At 28.6% G+C, this 17,955-nt stretch overlaps 1 pseudogene; it reads left to right on the top strand.

Annotated features, from left to right (window-relative positions):
• The first annotated feature begins 1,562 nt into the window (after positions 1-1,562).
• LOC120176936 lies at positions 1,563-2,781 on the top strand (annotated as a pseudogene).
• Positions 2,782-17,955: the final 15,174 nt, after the last annotated feature.

Genomic DNA, 17,955 nt, shown 5'->3' with positions numbered 1-17,955 from the left:
TGAGGTAAAAGAACATCTTAAGGGCATTTATTTTTACAAGGAAATTTACTCTTTTCAAATTCATTCATCTAAATAAAAGGATCGTTATTTAAATTATGAATTCAAATAAGTAAAATTCAATTATTTTGGGCAACATATAATTGAAAGATACTAATTTTGGGTATTGTAGGATACTTACCTTTCTCTATGCATAACTGGCTTTCGAATCAATAAAAATGAATTTATGAGAACATGCAAATTAATTTACGTCTTTTAAATGATTTTTTCTAAAATTTGTTAAAGTGACTTTTTTTTTAATATTTAATCTACCTAAACTCAAAGTTCACTGAGGACTCCAAAATCATTTCAAAAATAAAAATTGATTTTTTTCCAAAATAAGTCGAGAAGCGTTCCCAAGTCTTAATGACGTGTTCCGACACTACACATGCATTAATTATTTTAAAAAACTAAGTGTTATATATTTAACAAGTTCGTGTTATAAGGTTTTGTAGGATGAATTAATCATCTTTTAAAAATTTTAAATTATCATATATTTATACTTCCTATTAGTATTTTTTTGTTCATCCTAAAATTTTATAAGTTCATTCTCCCTAAAACTCTAAAAGTTCACCGTTAACATAAAATTTTACATTGGTCATCGATCCTATTTCTTGTGTTGTAAAAAAGTTCTTGTAATATTTAAAAGTTATTATTCTTATAATGAAAATATTATAACGTGTTATATATATTATATTATATATAAGTTTATATTATAGAAAGATTATGTTAAACTATTGTTTTTATTATAAAAATTCCTTAAATTATGAGGATGACGACAAAATAATAATAATAATAATAATAATAATAATAATAATAATAATAAAAGAGTATGATTATGTGTCTAACCATTTCAATTTTCACACCTTTCTAAGAATTAAAGAGTGCAATTTGAGTCTCTTATTACACTCGCTACATCAAACTCATAAAATATAATATATTATTGTGAAATTTGAGTCCTAATCGAACCGGGTTACATTCTTCTTGTTCATAATTTTTATTAATTAATATTTAATATATTTATAGCATATAATTTTGTATAACATTAATAAATTAAATAATAATAATACGTTATAGTAAAATTCTAAAATTATATTTATTTAGTTTGTATTTATTATAATCATATATTATTGATTTCTCATTTTATGAGAGAAAGGCAAGTACAAAACCGGAACTTTTGGTTAATATCAATTCACTATTTCACCCATAGTAGTGTGATAGATTGACCTCTTTGTATTTTCAATCCTGAACATAGGAAAAAAAGCATATAAATCATTTGAAGACTTGATCCAAAAACTAAAAATCATTGAAATTATCCCTACATATTACTAATGTTTTGATTAATTATTTGTCTCAGTACACAATTTGAATTAATCAATTAATATATTAGTACATAATTTAAATTAATCGATTTATATATTAGATATGAATGATTAATTTAAAAATATATATATGAACTTTGGCATTAAATAAATGTTTTGTGAACATCCCATCCTTCCCCATCTATTCCTCTACTTTTCTTCTTTATGGAAACCAGTCCTCAACGCAGAAACAAAACTAACAATGATTCCTTCGATGAAAATGGAATCCTTCTGCCAGGTCTCCCTGAAGATCTAGCTCAACGTTGCCTGTCTTATCTTTCTCCTTCCCTTGTTTTCTCCGTTTGCCGTCCATGGCGTCGCTTCCTTTACTCTCCATCATTCCCTCCTTTCTTCTCCCTCTATGCTCTTCTTTCTCCTCTTCAAAATCCCACTCTCACACATCCCGGAGAAATTGTTCCTCAAAATACAATTGAATTCAACTCCTTCGATCCAATCTCATCATCTTGGACACACCTTCCTTTCCCTCCACAACACCCTTCTCTTCATCTCCTCCACAGCCACCCTTCTTTTCTCTCCCGGAACCTTCCGGTACAATCCCTGACAGTTTCCAACCATTTAGTCCTCATAGCCGGAACGAACCACAAGCTTTTGCCTGCACTTTTCAGCCCTTTAGTCTTCAACCCGGAGTCCGGCAGCTGGTTTTACGGACCCCAAATCTCCACCCCGCGGCGGTGGTGCGCTACAGGCTCAGTCCGAGGTGTGGTCTACGTGGCAAGCGGCATTGGCTCCCTTTACAAAGGAGATGTGGCGAGGTCATTGGAACAGTGGGACCTAAGCAAGAAGAGAGATAATTGGAGATGGCAAAACAAGGCACGGCTTAAAGATGGAAGGTTTAGCAGAGAAGCAGTGGAAGCTGTTGGGTATAGAGGGAAGCTTTGCATGGTTAACGTCAAAGGCAATGCGGTGAAAGAAGGTGCTGTTTACGATGTGGATTGGATAAGTGGGAAGAGATGCCTCGAGGCATGATTTCCGGTTGGAATGGGCCGGCCGCCGCCATGGATGAAGATGTGATTTATGTGGTTGATGAAGTAAAAGGTAGCTTAAGCAAGTACGATGATGAAGGAGATTGTTGGGTAAAAGTAGTTGAGTTGGAACAGCTTAAACGTGCCGAGCAGATAACAGCGGCGAGGGGGAAAATTTGTGTAGTTTCGGCGAATGGGGAAAGGATTCTAGTGGTGGATGTTGGGGATAGGCCGGCCAGGTTTTGGGAGGTGGCACCACCACGTGGGTTGGAAGTGGTGGCGGTGCATGTTTTGCCTAGGATGTGTAGTAGACAACGCTAGATAGTATTTCGAATCAAGTCCCATACGAAACCTAGTTGCGAGCTTGCTTGATTGTTTGCTGCTTGTATTTTCATGTTCCAAAAAACAAAAGAATAGTAGTATAGTTTACCATCAAAATCAAATTTAATGGAAGCTTTGGTATAATTTGTAATATGAAAACTGAGACTACGTAGTAAATATTTGATGTTCTTCCTCTCAAATTGAATTGTAGGTATGGTCTAAAGTGATTTTAAAAAAATAATGTCTTATTTGATCGTTAAATTGTAATTGGGAAAAATTAAATTAATGTGAACTTGAAAATTTATATGATTAATAAAAATTATAAATCTAAACTATAAAGTTGAAAAGTGGATCCCAATCCTAGTGTTCCCCCGATAGTCGACTATGTCTACCTAGAAAGATTCATAGCTACTAGATCTATAGAAGTAAATTTGTTGTTTTTATTTAACCATCAGCATATGTTCTATTAATTAATTTTTTAAAATTAGATTTTGGAGAGACCTATTATATGATTTACTTTTTTTTAATTAATATATTCTAATCATAAACATTAAAATTTAAATTTTTAATTTTATTTTAAAAATTTAGTATATCACTATATTAATTGATTATTAATTATGAACCATATTTAAACAAGTATCATGCCAAAGTCACATGAATGTTTATATGACTAAGTTGATATGATATGATATGAACCGTAATACAAGTATCATCTTTCAAAAAAAAAATTGATATGATTATGTATTTGTATGTATACATGATATTCAAATTATGGTTGGTTTCTCGACACCGACACACCTATTTGAATAAACTAGATTAATTGACAAGACAAGGCTAGTTAAGGACTTACATACAGTGTTTTGAAAATCGGATCGGATCGGTCGGTTCAACCGAGAACCGCTGTCTAGTCCGGTTTAATCTACACCGGTTGAACCGCTACTAGTGAACCGGCCAGAACCGTTGAACCGTTCGAACTGGACCAGTTGAAAATCAGAAAAAACCGCCAATTTTTTTTTTTAAATTAAACCAAAAGACGTCGTTTGTTAAATGAGCCAAGTCGAACTCGAGTATTGCTATGCTCGACTCGAACTTGAAAACTTTAAAAGTAAGCTCAACTCGACTCAAACTCACGAGCTAAAAATTATTAAGTTCAACTCGAACTCGAAATATAATATTGAAACTTGAACTCGAAAATGCTTGAACTCAAAAAAAATTAGAAGCTCGATTGAAGCCTAAAATTCGAGTTTGATTGAAGTGAAAGAATAGTTCACTCAATGCTCACCAAAAGACTCCATGATTTTGAGTGCCAAATTACCTCTATTATTTATAGAAGTTAGTTGGGATGCTCTTCTATGTTTCTTAGCCATGTGGGATTGTTTTGTTCTCATATTTTTACTCTTTAGACTTTTGGGATGCTCTTCTATGTGTCTTTGCCATGTGAGATTGTTTTAAAAAAAAATTAAACCAAACAATATCATTTTGTTATGATTTTTTTAGCCCCAAATTTATTTTTTAATTATAGTTATATAATTATATTTATTATTTAATATGTTTTACCTTAAATATTATGTTGTAGTTAATTTGAATCATTTTGTTTCACTTGATTTTATGGTTTTTAACTTATATATGTTATGACTTGTTTGAATATGACTTGTGATATAAAAAATTATTTTTTATTAAATATTTTTAGTATTTTTATTTAATTTTTTAAATAATTATAACGTCATCCGGTTCTTCGACCGTTAAACTAATGAACCGATAGAATACCGATTCATTAACCGATCCAGTTCTGAAAACCATACTTGCATGGCTCTTTTAATATCCTAACCTGATAGGAAAAGGCTAGCTATGTGTATTTATGGATGTTTCCATTTTGTGTAAGAATATGAGAAATGATCACAGGATTTAATATACAGTTAAAAAAATATGTTTTTAGTTTTGTTATTATTTTTTAATAAAATTAGTAAAATATTATCAGAAATATTATTATTTTTATCGTTTTATTATTATTGAGTGTTTTACCGGTTTTATTAACATATCGATAAAGTGCTATTGGTTTTATTATTTTTCTACCGGTTTTGTTATTTTTCTACCAGTTTTGTTATTATTGGGCACTTTACCCGGAATTGTTAAAAAAATAATAATATTTTAGGTAGAAATAATAATATTTTAGATAATTTTTATCGATTTTATTAAAAAAATAATAACAAAACCAGTAACATATTTCTTTAATCGTATTTTAACTTTCCTAAGAATATATAACAACTTTTTTTTAGGGTTGTTGGCACTCTCTATGGTTGAGATCATTTTTTTTTGTTTCGTAGCGGTCATGATTTTAGCCTGGGTTGTTTAACATTGGTTCTCTTTCATTTTATTTTTTAAATTTATTTAATAAGAATAAATATGTATATATTTTCTTTATTTTGTGGTATGTTTTTTATCTTATTTCTCGATCGTTTGATCGTTCTTTTTATTTTATATTTTTCAGGATAGATTCGACGACGTCACGATTGATCAAGATGACGCTTATTTATAATCATGTTGATATTTTCTGTTTTGGACTCTCATATTAAATTTAAATATGTGATATTTTGAGTTCGTAGATAATTTCTCACAATGTTAGACTCTAATTTATGGTTATCGGTGACTTTTTATAGCTTAACCGCATTTGTGATTCTTTCGTCGATGAGGTCATATTTATTCATATCTATTTTTTGTTCAGATCTTTTGGTTGAATTTTTAACCTTTTTCATATATAGTCATAGTGTACTCTAAAGTGACTAGTTTATTGTGTCAATTAATTTTTCCCTATATGATCCTTGTGTACTTTAAAGTGACTAGTTTTTTTTTTGTTAATATTATAGGAAAATATCCAAATTATCTATTTAATTTACGATTGAAGACATAAATTTTTATTAATTTTTTGGTATATAAAAATTGAGGTCAATGGTGACTACCCCAATACAGGGCCAGGCATACATAAAACCCAATTGAGATTTACATATGACTTTACAGATTGTCCACTAAGAGTGACAGTGATGAAATTCAAACTTGATCTTACAAACTTAAAATCATGAATCTCAACTACTTATGCCAACGAGTGACGGTGATGAAATTCAAACTTGATCTTACAAACTTAAAATCCTGAATCTCAACTACTTATGGCAACACTCGTTGGCGTATAAATTTTTATTATAATTTTAAATATTTTCACATTTTTAATAAGATAACTTCTATTAAAAAGTATATAACGGTTTTCCAAGTGGAAAAGAATGGTAATCTTTGTTGGATTTCGTCAAAACCATTTTAATTTTAATAAATAAAGTGGAAGAAAGGCTAACCCAACAGTAGCTTATGCTTTTATTCAACTTTTAACCTACTCATTTATGTTATATGTGTTGTCATTCAAAAAGTTATTAACTTTTTTTGTATCTTATTTTAAATTTTGATCCTTTTTACCAGCAATTTGATATTGGAAAATAAAAAGGATATATATATAATTTTACCTGACATTTTGTTCTTTCCACTTGTTTGATTCTCTCAGTTATACCAAATTCACATCATATTAATTTTGAGCGACAATTAGCTGCCCACTTTAACTATTAGGAACCTTCATCCTGAGAAAAAGTATTGTAGAGACACTAATAAAATTACAACGAAAAGTTAAAAATTATTTAATGTATTAATAATATTTTTTATTTCTTTAAATTATTTTAAGTTGTCATGATTTATTTTTATTTGATATAATACTAATAGTTATTTTTATATATAAATCTTTTTAATTTGTTATTATGTATATTTTTATTTAAAAATATTTGTTGGACACGAATTAAACAATCTCAATAGTTATTTGATTGTTTTTATCTTTTTGAGATTTCATATTCGAGTACAATATATATATTGTCAAATGATTAAAAAATACCTCAGCTTTTCATTTGGTTTCTTATCTCACAATTAAATCCTACCTCAAATTTTAGGCAATATTTTACATCTAAACTTAATTACTTTTAACTTTATAAACAGTATTTAATAAATTACATATCTGCAATTTTTATTCTAAAAGCTAACTTCTTTCTTTTAAAAATCACATTTTGTAATAACTCCAATATTGATTTTTATTTATTTTGGGATAATCATGGGTCTTGTAATGATTTCTAACTTGAGATATTTTATGGAGTAATAAAGGCTAAATATAGGAATAGAAAAATAGACCTTATGACCCACATAGCCTACGGAGGTGAAGCAAAAGTTGGAATTGAGGCAAATATCAAAATGGTAATTGAACGTTTAAAGTCAATTAGTTAAAATTATTTAAAACGGATATTATTTGTAATGAATTTAGCTTAATAATAAAAAAAGAAAAGAAAAGGAGGGTAACAATTAAAGGTCCATTGAGGAACGGCGTGCGCAACAATATTAGCATCTTTGCTTATGAAAGCAAGTATAATCTTGGGATGCAAAGTGAGAAGTCTTCGAGATTCCAACTGTTTTTAGTACTAGGGGTGTTCAAAATTTGGCTTTAACTGAATTAATCGATCGAATTGAATTAGTTCGATTAATTCGATCGGTACTGAATTAGTTCGGTCGGGTAACGGTTAAGGATTTTTTTAGAATTCGGTTAACGGTTAATTCGGTTCGAAATCGGTGAATTAACCAAATTAACATTTAAATATAATGGTAAAGTATAGTAATGGTCACTAAACTTTTCTAATGCTTTCATTTAGGTCCCTCAACTTTTAAAACTTGCAATACAGTCCCCAAACATTTAGTTCATTTGCAATATGGTCCCCTAACAGTTACATCAGAGACCATATTGCAAACAACTAAATTTTGGGGGCCCATATTGCAAACAGACTAAATGTTTGGGGACTGTATTGCAAGTTTTAAAAGTTGAAGGACCTAAATGAAAGCTTTAGAAAAATTCAATGACCATTACTATACTTTACCCTTAATTTTATTATTTGATCTGAGTTTGAGAAAGTTTTATTTATCTTAAAATATTATTCGAGTTTTGAGATAAATTCACACCCGCCTTTAATTGATTAAATATGTGAAGAGAGTAATACAGTATTTTTCACTATAAATCTAACCTCAACCTTAAAAAAATTCAACCAATTTAAATTTGATTTAAAAAAAATCCAATTCTATAAAATCAGATTAAATTCATCGAGTTTATAGATTAAATGCTCATTCATATGTATAACAATGTTATTAAAATGTCAAATATTAATTTAAAATATTAATATTTTAAAATCATCCGTACAAATGAAAAACTTAGTTTAGAGTTAATAATGTAAATGAAAAAAATTCATAACATTTTTAAACCTTGAATGTTAAATTAATAAAATATAAATCTTAATTTTTTAATATAAGGGTAAAGTAAAGTAATGGTCACTGAACTTTTCTAAAACTTTCATTTAGGTCCCAACTTTTAAAACTTGCAATACAATCCCCAAATATTTAGTCCGTTTACAATATGGGCTCCCAACATTTACGTCGGGGACCATGTTACAAACGGACTAAATGTTGGGGGACTGTATTGTAAGTTTTAAAAGTTAGGGACCTAATTGAAAGCTTTAGAAAAGTTCAGTAACCATTGCTATACTTTACCCTAAATATAATTATATTAAGATACTTAATCGACCCATTCCATTTAAAACCCATTTAAAACCCAAATCAATATTAATTAATTAAAATGAGTTCAAAACTAAATGCAAAAATATTTGAATCAAATTAATTAGATATTATTTAAATTAATTGTAAATTATTTTTTAATTAAAAAATATTAAATTCTAAAATTCTAAAGAATTTTAGTTAATTAAAAAATTAACCGAATTAACCTAAATTTATTCGGTTCGATTAATAATAATAATAAAAAAGTTTGGTTCAGTTAATTCAGTTAAGGATATTTCGGTTCGGTCGACCATCGTTTTAACCAAATGAACTCCCCTAGGCTAAACAAATGTCTTCAATAAATGCTCCAGCCTCTACCATTTTAGTGAAAAGGTTATATTTCAATCTATAAGCATGACCACCAACTTACTAGACCATGATAAGTGAAAATAAACAATTAATATTAATATTTTATTTTTTAAAAATATTTTAAAAAATATTAAACTGATTTATATTTTATATTCATATTAGGATCCATTAATACATTGTAGGCTTCTTTAGTTTTACACAGATCTATAATTGTTAGATGAGTGAAAATATATGACTAATATTAACTCTTTGTTTTTTTCCAGTAGATACATTCTCATTTCCTACTGTTAATCTCAGACGTATTTTTTATTTATCCAACGATCCTAAATCTATATAAAATTAAAAAGTTTTATATAGTGTGATGGGATCCTATGCCTTTATATTCTAATAGTACTTCTTATTTCCATTCTTTTTACTTTTACAAATTCTTATTTAAAACTACTAGCAAAATTAAATATTTTTTCGGTTATATTATAAATAGTTAAAATATGTATTTTGTTTTTCTTCTGGTATTTCTTATTTTTTTGTTTTTATCTATGAATAAATATAGAAAAAGAAAATTAAATAAAAAATTATATTAGTTAGTATATCTTTTATTTGTACTAATTTAATTATAAAAAATAAAAGTTAAAAATATTTTTATATTAACTAAATTTAAAAATAATTAAAACATAAATTATTACTTTTATAGAAATAATAATAAAAGAGAAATGAAGTATAAAACTATAGCAATAAGAAAAAGGCTAAACAACATCATTAGTCACTAGACTTTAGATTATATATTGATTTTAGCATTAAACTTTAAAACACTTCAATGTAAGCATTAAATTTTGGTTTACGTTTCAATTAGGGCACTGGGTTATTAAACCATTAACAATTGGATGATGTGGGAATGAGCATTCGATCATGTCGAGTAAAAAAAATTCAAGTTATTCGAGTTGACGAGTCGTATTTTACAACTTGAACTTAACTTGAAATTTTTTTGAGTCGAGTCGAGTTTAAGAAATTCGACTCGAGTTATTCGAGCCGAGTTGTTCGAGTTTCTATACTAATTTTATTATAATTGTTTATAGTACTATGGAAATGATTTCTTCTGATTTTTTACTCTATCTAACCATAATATATATATATATATATATTAAGAAATATATTCATAATGTTATTTAATATATAAAATACAATCTAAAATTATGAAATATATTCATAATAGTATATTTTAAAGAAAGTATTTTGAGGGTAAAATGTTGATGAGAGTATAAATGAGTCAAGGAATTAATTTAAAGAAAGAATTTGCAAACAATTGTAGTCAAAAAACCAAATTGAGTAAAATGCAAAGTTAAGGACTAAATAAAAGAGAGTACATCTTTAGTAAAATAAAATAACAATTAAAGTCACATAGGTATTCTATTGTGTTATATGAGCATGTGGTTCAAATTTGGTAAAAAAGGGACTTAAAATAACTCACAAATTGAAGGAATAAGAAGATTATGAAAAATTGAAGGACTAAATTGAAAAATATAAAATTGTTATAAAAAATAGGAATTGAAAGTAAAAATTTATTCCAATATGGTTTAGGAGCATGTGGCTCAAATTTGGTAAAAATTGGACTTAAAATAAATGACGAATCGAAGAAATACCAAAATTTGAAAACTTGAAGGACTAAATTGAAAAATAAAAATTTGTTATCAAAAAGATGAATTGGAAGTACACATGTATTCTACTATGTTTTAGGAGTGTGTGTTTCAAATTTGGTAAAAAATGGACTTAAAATGAAGGAGGAATTAAAGAAATAATGAAATCAGGGATTAAATCGTAAAACTATCAGAATACTTGGTCAAATTTCCGGTTTTTTGAGTAACTAAAAAATTCTCAAAATTTCAACTCGACTCGAATTCGAAAAATGAATTTATAATTCGATTTGATTTGAATAACTCAAATAACTTGACTAGAATAACTCGAAATTGAAAAAAATCGATTTTTCGAGTCGAGTCGAATTTTGTTCACCTTAATGGGAAGTTTGATGTTGATATGGAAGCTAACATGTGTTAATGTGGAAGTTAAAAAATATCCTACTTAGCATCTTGTTAACCAAAATTAATATTTTTTCACCAATTTTAAGTCGTAATTAGAAACCATCATTCTCTGGTGTCTTTTACTATCACTCTAAACACCGATGAACTTGTTTCATTATCTTCTATCACTTTATCAATTTTAATTTTTTCTCAAAACCTCTTTAAGACTCATAAAATTAAGCACATTTTTTACTTTTTGGGTTTAGGAGATTTCTTGAATTTAAGGGATTTTTTTGGAAACTCTAAATGGTGATATAAATATTCTTTTGAGAATATGAACAACATAACTAGAAAGTCTTATCAGATGATCATCGGAGGATATTAAATCATTAGAACAACAAATATCTAGATGAAATTGAGTGGATTTTTTTGGAAAATCAATTTAAGAGAAATAAATATGAGCAAATTACGAACATTTTAGTACTGATCTTTTCGTGAATATCGACCGATGATGAGTGATGATTAACTGACATTGATAAATGAAGGAGTTGTCATTATCTTACAAAAATAATAAACAACCATGTCATCACGTTGTTAACAATTTAACGACACATACCCAAATTGAAATGTAAAAAAATTAAATTTTAAAATTAAAACAATAAAAAATCATTGCTAAAATCAATGCACAAGTTAAAATTAGAGACTAATAATATAATTTACCCTTAAAAATATTTTTAAAAAGAATAACACATATTAGTTAAATGAGGAAGCGTAGGGGTGTTAAAAAATATTCAACTCAAACTGTCTAACCCATTGACCCACTGATTCAGTAAAAAGATACTAGATATTGTTTTTGAAAATACCCAAAGTTGTAGGTGGAGTATCCGACTTCCTATTTTTCTCAGGTTTCCAAATTGGGCCCAAGTTAAAAATTCCTTTAACCAAGTTCTCATCGACTCTATACCTGGTTCCCTTTTTTAATTTAATTTTTTATATTATTTTAATAAAACAAAATATCCATTTTCATTTCATTGTTCAACCCAAAGCTAGATGGCCAACATTGCCCCTAATTCTCAACCACAAATTGCAAATTTGTAATTTTTAATTCATCGTGTAGATACCCAATTTTATCTGGTGTTCATTGGTGGATATACAAACTTGGAAATATGTTAAATGATGAATTTACAAATCTCTAATTGCTTCGAAGGAGAGATTCTCAAAATCGATCATATGACATGTACATTTAAGACCCAAATTATACACAACGAACCACAATTACCAAAACTCAATACTCATTAATTAACCCATTTTTGTAACACCCCAAATTTTGATTTATTAATTTTGGGTTAACCCAAGAGGGTTTTGAATAAACCCATTAGTCTTGTAGGAAGCCTTGGTCCAAGTCTGTATTGGGTTGAGCATAAGTTGAGCTCAAATAGAGACAAAAATGATATTTTTGAATTGAGATCAAAGGAGGAGGGACGTAAGAGTTAGTTACCTAATTTATTATTTCAAAGGCTGAAAACCCATTAATTTGAGGTGATATAACGACCATGAAAGGGGGGAGGGGTAAAATCTGGCCTTTTGCTATATCTTTTTCCTCACCCAAACTTATCTTCTTCTCCATTCAAACTTTATTTTTTTCTCCTCGGTGACTTGAATAAAGGTGAGAACTTTATTGGCCTACATCCCTAGTCCATATTAGTAAAAGTAAAATGTGGAATCTTCACCCATAGAGCTTCCAATCAAGCTCACTTTCTCCTTAGTTTGCCATGTTAGCCATAATTAGCGGTCTAGAGGTTCGTTTTTGGAAGTTTGAACCTTATGAAACCTTCTTAACTTCTACTAAGTCCTTTAGTGAGTTTGTAACTCATTTCCTTGACTCTTGTCTAGTGAAAGAGGTTGGAGAAAGCTACAAGAACAAAGGCAATGAGAAGCTTGTGCTTGGTTCAGTTTGGTTGTTCTTTAGCAACAAAGGACCAAGATAACACACTACTAACTTACCTATACATGTCCAAACCTATCTATATATAACATGTCTCATCAACCTCAAAATTTCAAAAAAAAAAAAAAACCCCTTAAGGTCGGATCGGGATCCATCGGGTTCGGATATTTTGACCATCACTACTTAGAATTAGGTTTAAGACATAAAATACAAAGTTGATCTCCTTTTAATTCTCTTTCATTTGGTACCAATAATTCACGGTTTCTTTGTATTATATGATTGGGAAGTAAGAGACATGTTTTATGGTTTGATGGTGATTCACGAGATTTAAAGTTTGAATATGATGAATTGGGTGTTGTTTTACCATTTCCATATTTGAATAAGTGATGAAAATTTATTTAGAAATGGAAGAAAAAGTTTTGGCTAAGTAGGATTTTTCATGGATTTTTTGGAATTAATGATTTTATATGAAGAATAAATGGTCCTTAAGCTTAGATATGACGTTTGGAAAAATAAATTCATGCTTGAATGCATAGGTGACCGAATTGACAACCTTGCAAAGTTAGGGTTTATATGTAAATATTATTTTGACGATAGAAATGACTAGAAAATGATGTTACATTCTTGAATGGATTGTTTGAAGCTTGAATCTTATGGTGATGTTTAAGTGACTAATTCGACTACAAAAAAAAAAAATAAGAGAAAACTTTTATGAAAATTTTATTTGAAGGGTTTAGGTAGTTTATTATCATCATTAAAGGTTCATTTTGATAGTTAGAGTATGAAATTGAAGTTGATATATGGAATGTCCTTCACTTGGACTTTAAAATATTAGAGGAAAGAAAGTAGAGTTCTTATGGAATTATAAAAGTTAAGGTTTCATGGAAATATAAGAAACCTTATGTCAATCAAGCATTGAGAAAAATTTTCAATAAAAAAGTCTTCTTTCTTTTTATGTGCATGGTTTGAATAAATTACTAACACGTACTTTGAATTGTATGTATTATATAATAGTCTATATATAGAATCCGAATAAAGTCGGGATCAAAGCAAGTTTAGAGGCAAGAAAAGAAAATCAAGAATTAAAGTTTACTTTCTACTCCAAGTTATTTTGGCAAGGTAGTAAAGGTGAGTACATTCCTTGTAGTTCATATTTATTAAATATTTACGTTTAGGAAGAATTACAATTCTACCTATATGGCAACGTTAAGTTGGTAAGTTATATTATATATATCTTATATAAGTAAAGTATATGTTTGAATACATAATGCGAGTATGAAAAGCTCTATTATGGTAAATGTGGATTTTATTATTGAGTATTAATGTGATATATTCATAGGTAAATTGATATTAAATTTACAAGTTATTGAACTTACAAGTTATTAAATGTTATTGGAAACATTAAATTGATAAGTTATATGTGTGCACAAGTATGTTGTATGAGAGCCTTAGATATAATGATATATGTTAGGATTTTCATTGCTCTATCGATCAACCAAAAAAGTGCTAAGAGAGAGTGAATTGATCAATTGAAAATTTTAGGAAATGGAGAGAAAGGATGGAAAATTTTGTAGAAGTATTTAGAGTGGTTCAACTTCCTCAATGCACCCTACATCCACTACCTTAGCTCCACACTAAGGATTTCTAACAATTCCATAATTTGTTCTTTCTTTTTCCATGCTCAAGAGTAACCTTTTACAAATCCCTAGTTTTCAATGGCTAAACTATAACCAAACCCCTTTATAAAAGGATAAAAGATTGTAAACAAGAAAACCTCTCAAGGTGGGTGTTTACACAACTAACTCACTAAAACACACAATGTACAAGAGAAAAGGAAAAATAAGATTGAAAGAGCTTTTCTCTTGATATGGATTGCTTGGATAGGAGTTGTAACCTTCTTCAAGTATCCTTAACTTGTTTTTATATGTTGAAATATGTTTGTGACCGTTTCTAACCATTGGTGATGTTTTGGACCTGTTGGGGATCAATTATAGTCGTTAGCTATAGTAAAAAACAACATTTATTACCAAAGGATCAATCCTTTTGTGAAAGGGATTGATCATTTTTTAAATAATTCGACCGTTACAAGAAAATGATTGATCATTTAGGGGAAGGGATTGATCCTTTTCATCAAGGGGTTGACCGTTTCCTTGAGGGATCGATCCAAAACTTACTCGAATCCAAGGAAATTTTTTTTTCAAGGGGATCGATCCTTTGGACAAAGGGATCAACCTTTTTTTCTAAGAGATCGATCCTTTGAGCTAAAAATGCTTGGAAACTTGACTTTAAAGAGTGAAAACGATCGAGTATGTTTTTGAAAAGGTTGGACTAAGTTGGAAATCATTTAAAACATATTTTTCAAGTTAATTTGGACTTTGAGTTATTTTTGAATCATTTGAACAAATTCAATTAATTTCAAAAACATTTTGCCCGTATTTTTTATATGAAAATAAAGGTTCAACAATATTTTCTTTTTGATATAACAAAACATTTGAAAATAATTTTTGACAAAAGCACCCCCTTAATAAAACATTTCATGAAAAAGAGACATATTTTGGAAAATATTATGCTTCATGTTTTTCATTCTTGAAATTGAATTTTTCAAACCTATACTTTTCCAAGCTTATACTTCTTCCCCTTTTTGTTATATAAAAAATAATTCAAACATTTAGGTTCAAAAATAAAAATGGAGAGTAATAGAAATTTTAACATAAAATCAATTGAAAAAAATTAAAGCTCCCCTTCAACAAATGCATTCCAAAAAAGAATTTAACTTTTAAAAAAATTTGACACTTAAAAACTATTAAATTTCAACAAAGATAAACAAATATGTTAGTAGCACATGAAATTCAATAAATCTAAGTCTATTCTACTTTATGCAATATTAACATGAAACATTAAAGTTCATACGCATAAAGCTTTAAAAAATGTTATGCATCTGAAAAATGGATATCAATTGTTAGAGAGATATCATTTTCAATAAAAAAGCATATGTACAATCAATTAAATTTTAAGTTAAAAAAATAGAAGTTTGTAAAAACATTAAAAACAAATTTGACCAAGAGTCATTATGATGAACAAAAATTTATGAAAAATCATTAAAATTTTTAAATGTTCACCATAACACATTTTAACTTACATGAGATAGAAAAAACATATAATCATTTATGCTCAAAACTCATATACGCATAAAACAAAATAGGCAACCAATTATTCAAAATAAAAAACATTAAGCTTAGAGATTACCCATTCCCATCTTGTGTGGCAAGGGGATTTGAATGCCTTCACTTTTGTCACCATTGCTCCCACACACCTACAAGTGACATTTATTTGGATTTTGTTATCCAAATTACTTTGGATCCTTGATTTCGCCCCTTGTTCCATTAGGAACGCATACTTATCCAATTTTAAAATTTATTCTAAGTTTTAAAGGACAAGTATGTTCCACGTGACCATGGAAATGGAAATGCAACATTTTGCCATTTTTAAACATGATGAATTGTTTTGAAAAATTATTTCAATTTCTTTTGTTAAAAATTTAAGTTTAAATTTCAAATCAAGATTTTCTTTTTCTAAATCATTAAATTTGATTTTTGAAACTCAAAATCATTTTTCAAAATCTAATTTTTCTTTCCAAAGAAAATCATTTTTAAATTTAAATTTTGAAATCAGTTTCTTATATTTAGAGTTCATGGTCTCAAATTTCAAATATAATTCATCATAGGCATCTTGAAACTCTATAAAATAATAAGAATTTAATGCAATATAGAGAGAAGTTATCATTCTTCGATGGCCATGAGACATAGGTTGACTACTTCATCTTCATTATTAAAGTTCTCTTCATCACTCCAAGAAGCCAAAAATGTCTTCTTTTTGCTTGATCCCTTCTTCTTTAGATGAGGAAATTCATATTTGACATGTCATGTTCTTTGGCACTCAAATCACATCGGGTGAACATTTTTCTTACTCGATTAATTCTTTTTACCTTTTTACGATGTCATGAATCATTTGATCTTTTGAAGAGCTTGGACATCTATTCATATTCATCCACCTCTTTGCTTGAGTCTTGATTACTCTCATTGGTGGATTTGAAGTTATTTCCCACATCATTCTTTTCCTTGTTCTTATCTTGTAACATTTCCGTCTTGTGTACGACCTCAATCACGAGTCAGAGATGTCACTTGTTTTTTAAAATATTTTCTGTAGCACATCTTTCCCTGTATCCATCCCCGAAATAAGTCAAATATGTCACAAAATATTTATAGACAATCTACATTTGAAAACTGGTAAAATTTAGTTTCTTTAGAAATCAGGAAATTTAACATAAATAATTTAATTGAGTAAAATTGAAAAGTAATATTTAAAAAATATTACAAACTCTTTTTACACGTATACATGCCAACTAGAAATCCAAAACAACAGTAGGATGTCATCACTGATACTAGTAAGTAGTCTTCAATGATCGATGCCAAGCTCAGCTCCTTACTCCATTTGCTTTATTATACCTATGCATGAAAATCATCACATGCTAAGTATACACTTAGTGAGGAAATTTAATAACCATATATAACAAAATAAGGCATATCAACATATGAAATATCATAATAACCAAAGTACCATATATATATAAATGTGAACTTGTAAAGCAAACTTATTAAATTCATTTTTATCATCATAATGTATAACATCGACATTTCATTTATAAGGCATATTATGCCAACCAAGTATTCAATATGACAAGTGCTTTCATTGAAAACACATAATCTGCACCTGCCATATTTATTCAGTTCATAGTATGTACTTATTTATAATCAAGTCCTATAACCTGGGCTTATCACATATTCCAATCATAGCCCAATGTATATCAAATGAGAATGCACGATACATGACTTAGACGAGTGTGCACAATATGTAGTCAAACTATCTCATAGATCATCTGCACGTTAAGTGCTAACCAGGAGAATAGGTACTGTAGAACACATCATCTATATACTAATATTCAGGATGGTAGTTCACATGTCGAAGCATCATAAACACCATAATTGCACATATAGTGCCAGAAGTACACGAATGTACTAATAAATGAATACTCAAAGGTACTAATACATGAGTGCACGTATGCACTTATACATGAGAGCACATAAGTATACATAGGTAATAATATAGGAATGCACAATTGCACTATTGTTGGAGTGCAACAAGGCACTAAAATAGGGTCCAACAAATGCAATAATACTGGAGTACACAAAGGTACTAAACAAGATCGAGCGATAAATACTCCACTTCGTACATGCTAATTGTACCAAAGACTCTCA

The sequence above is a fragment of the Hibiscus syriacus genome, unplaced genomic scaffold (assembly GCF_006381635.1).
Source record: "Hibiscus syriacus cultivar Baekdansim isolate YM2019G1 unplaced genomic scaffold, ASM638163v2 tig00112261_pilon, whole genome shotgun sequence".
Classification (NCBI taxonomy): domain Eukaryota; kingdom Viridiplantae; phylum Streptophyta; class Magnoliopsida; order Malvales; family Malvaceae; genus Hibiscus; species Hibiscus syriacus.
This window is presented reverse-complemented; position numbering and strand designations above follow the sequence as displayed.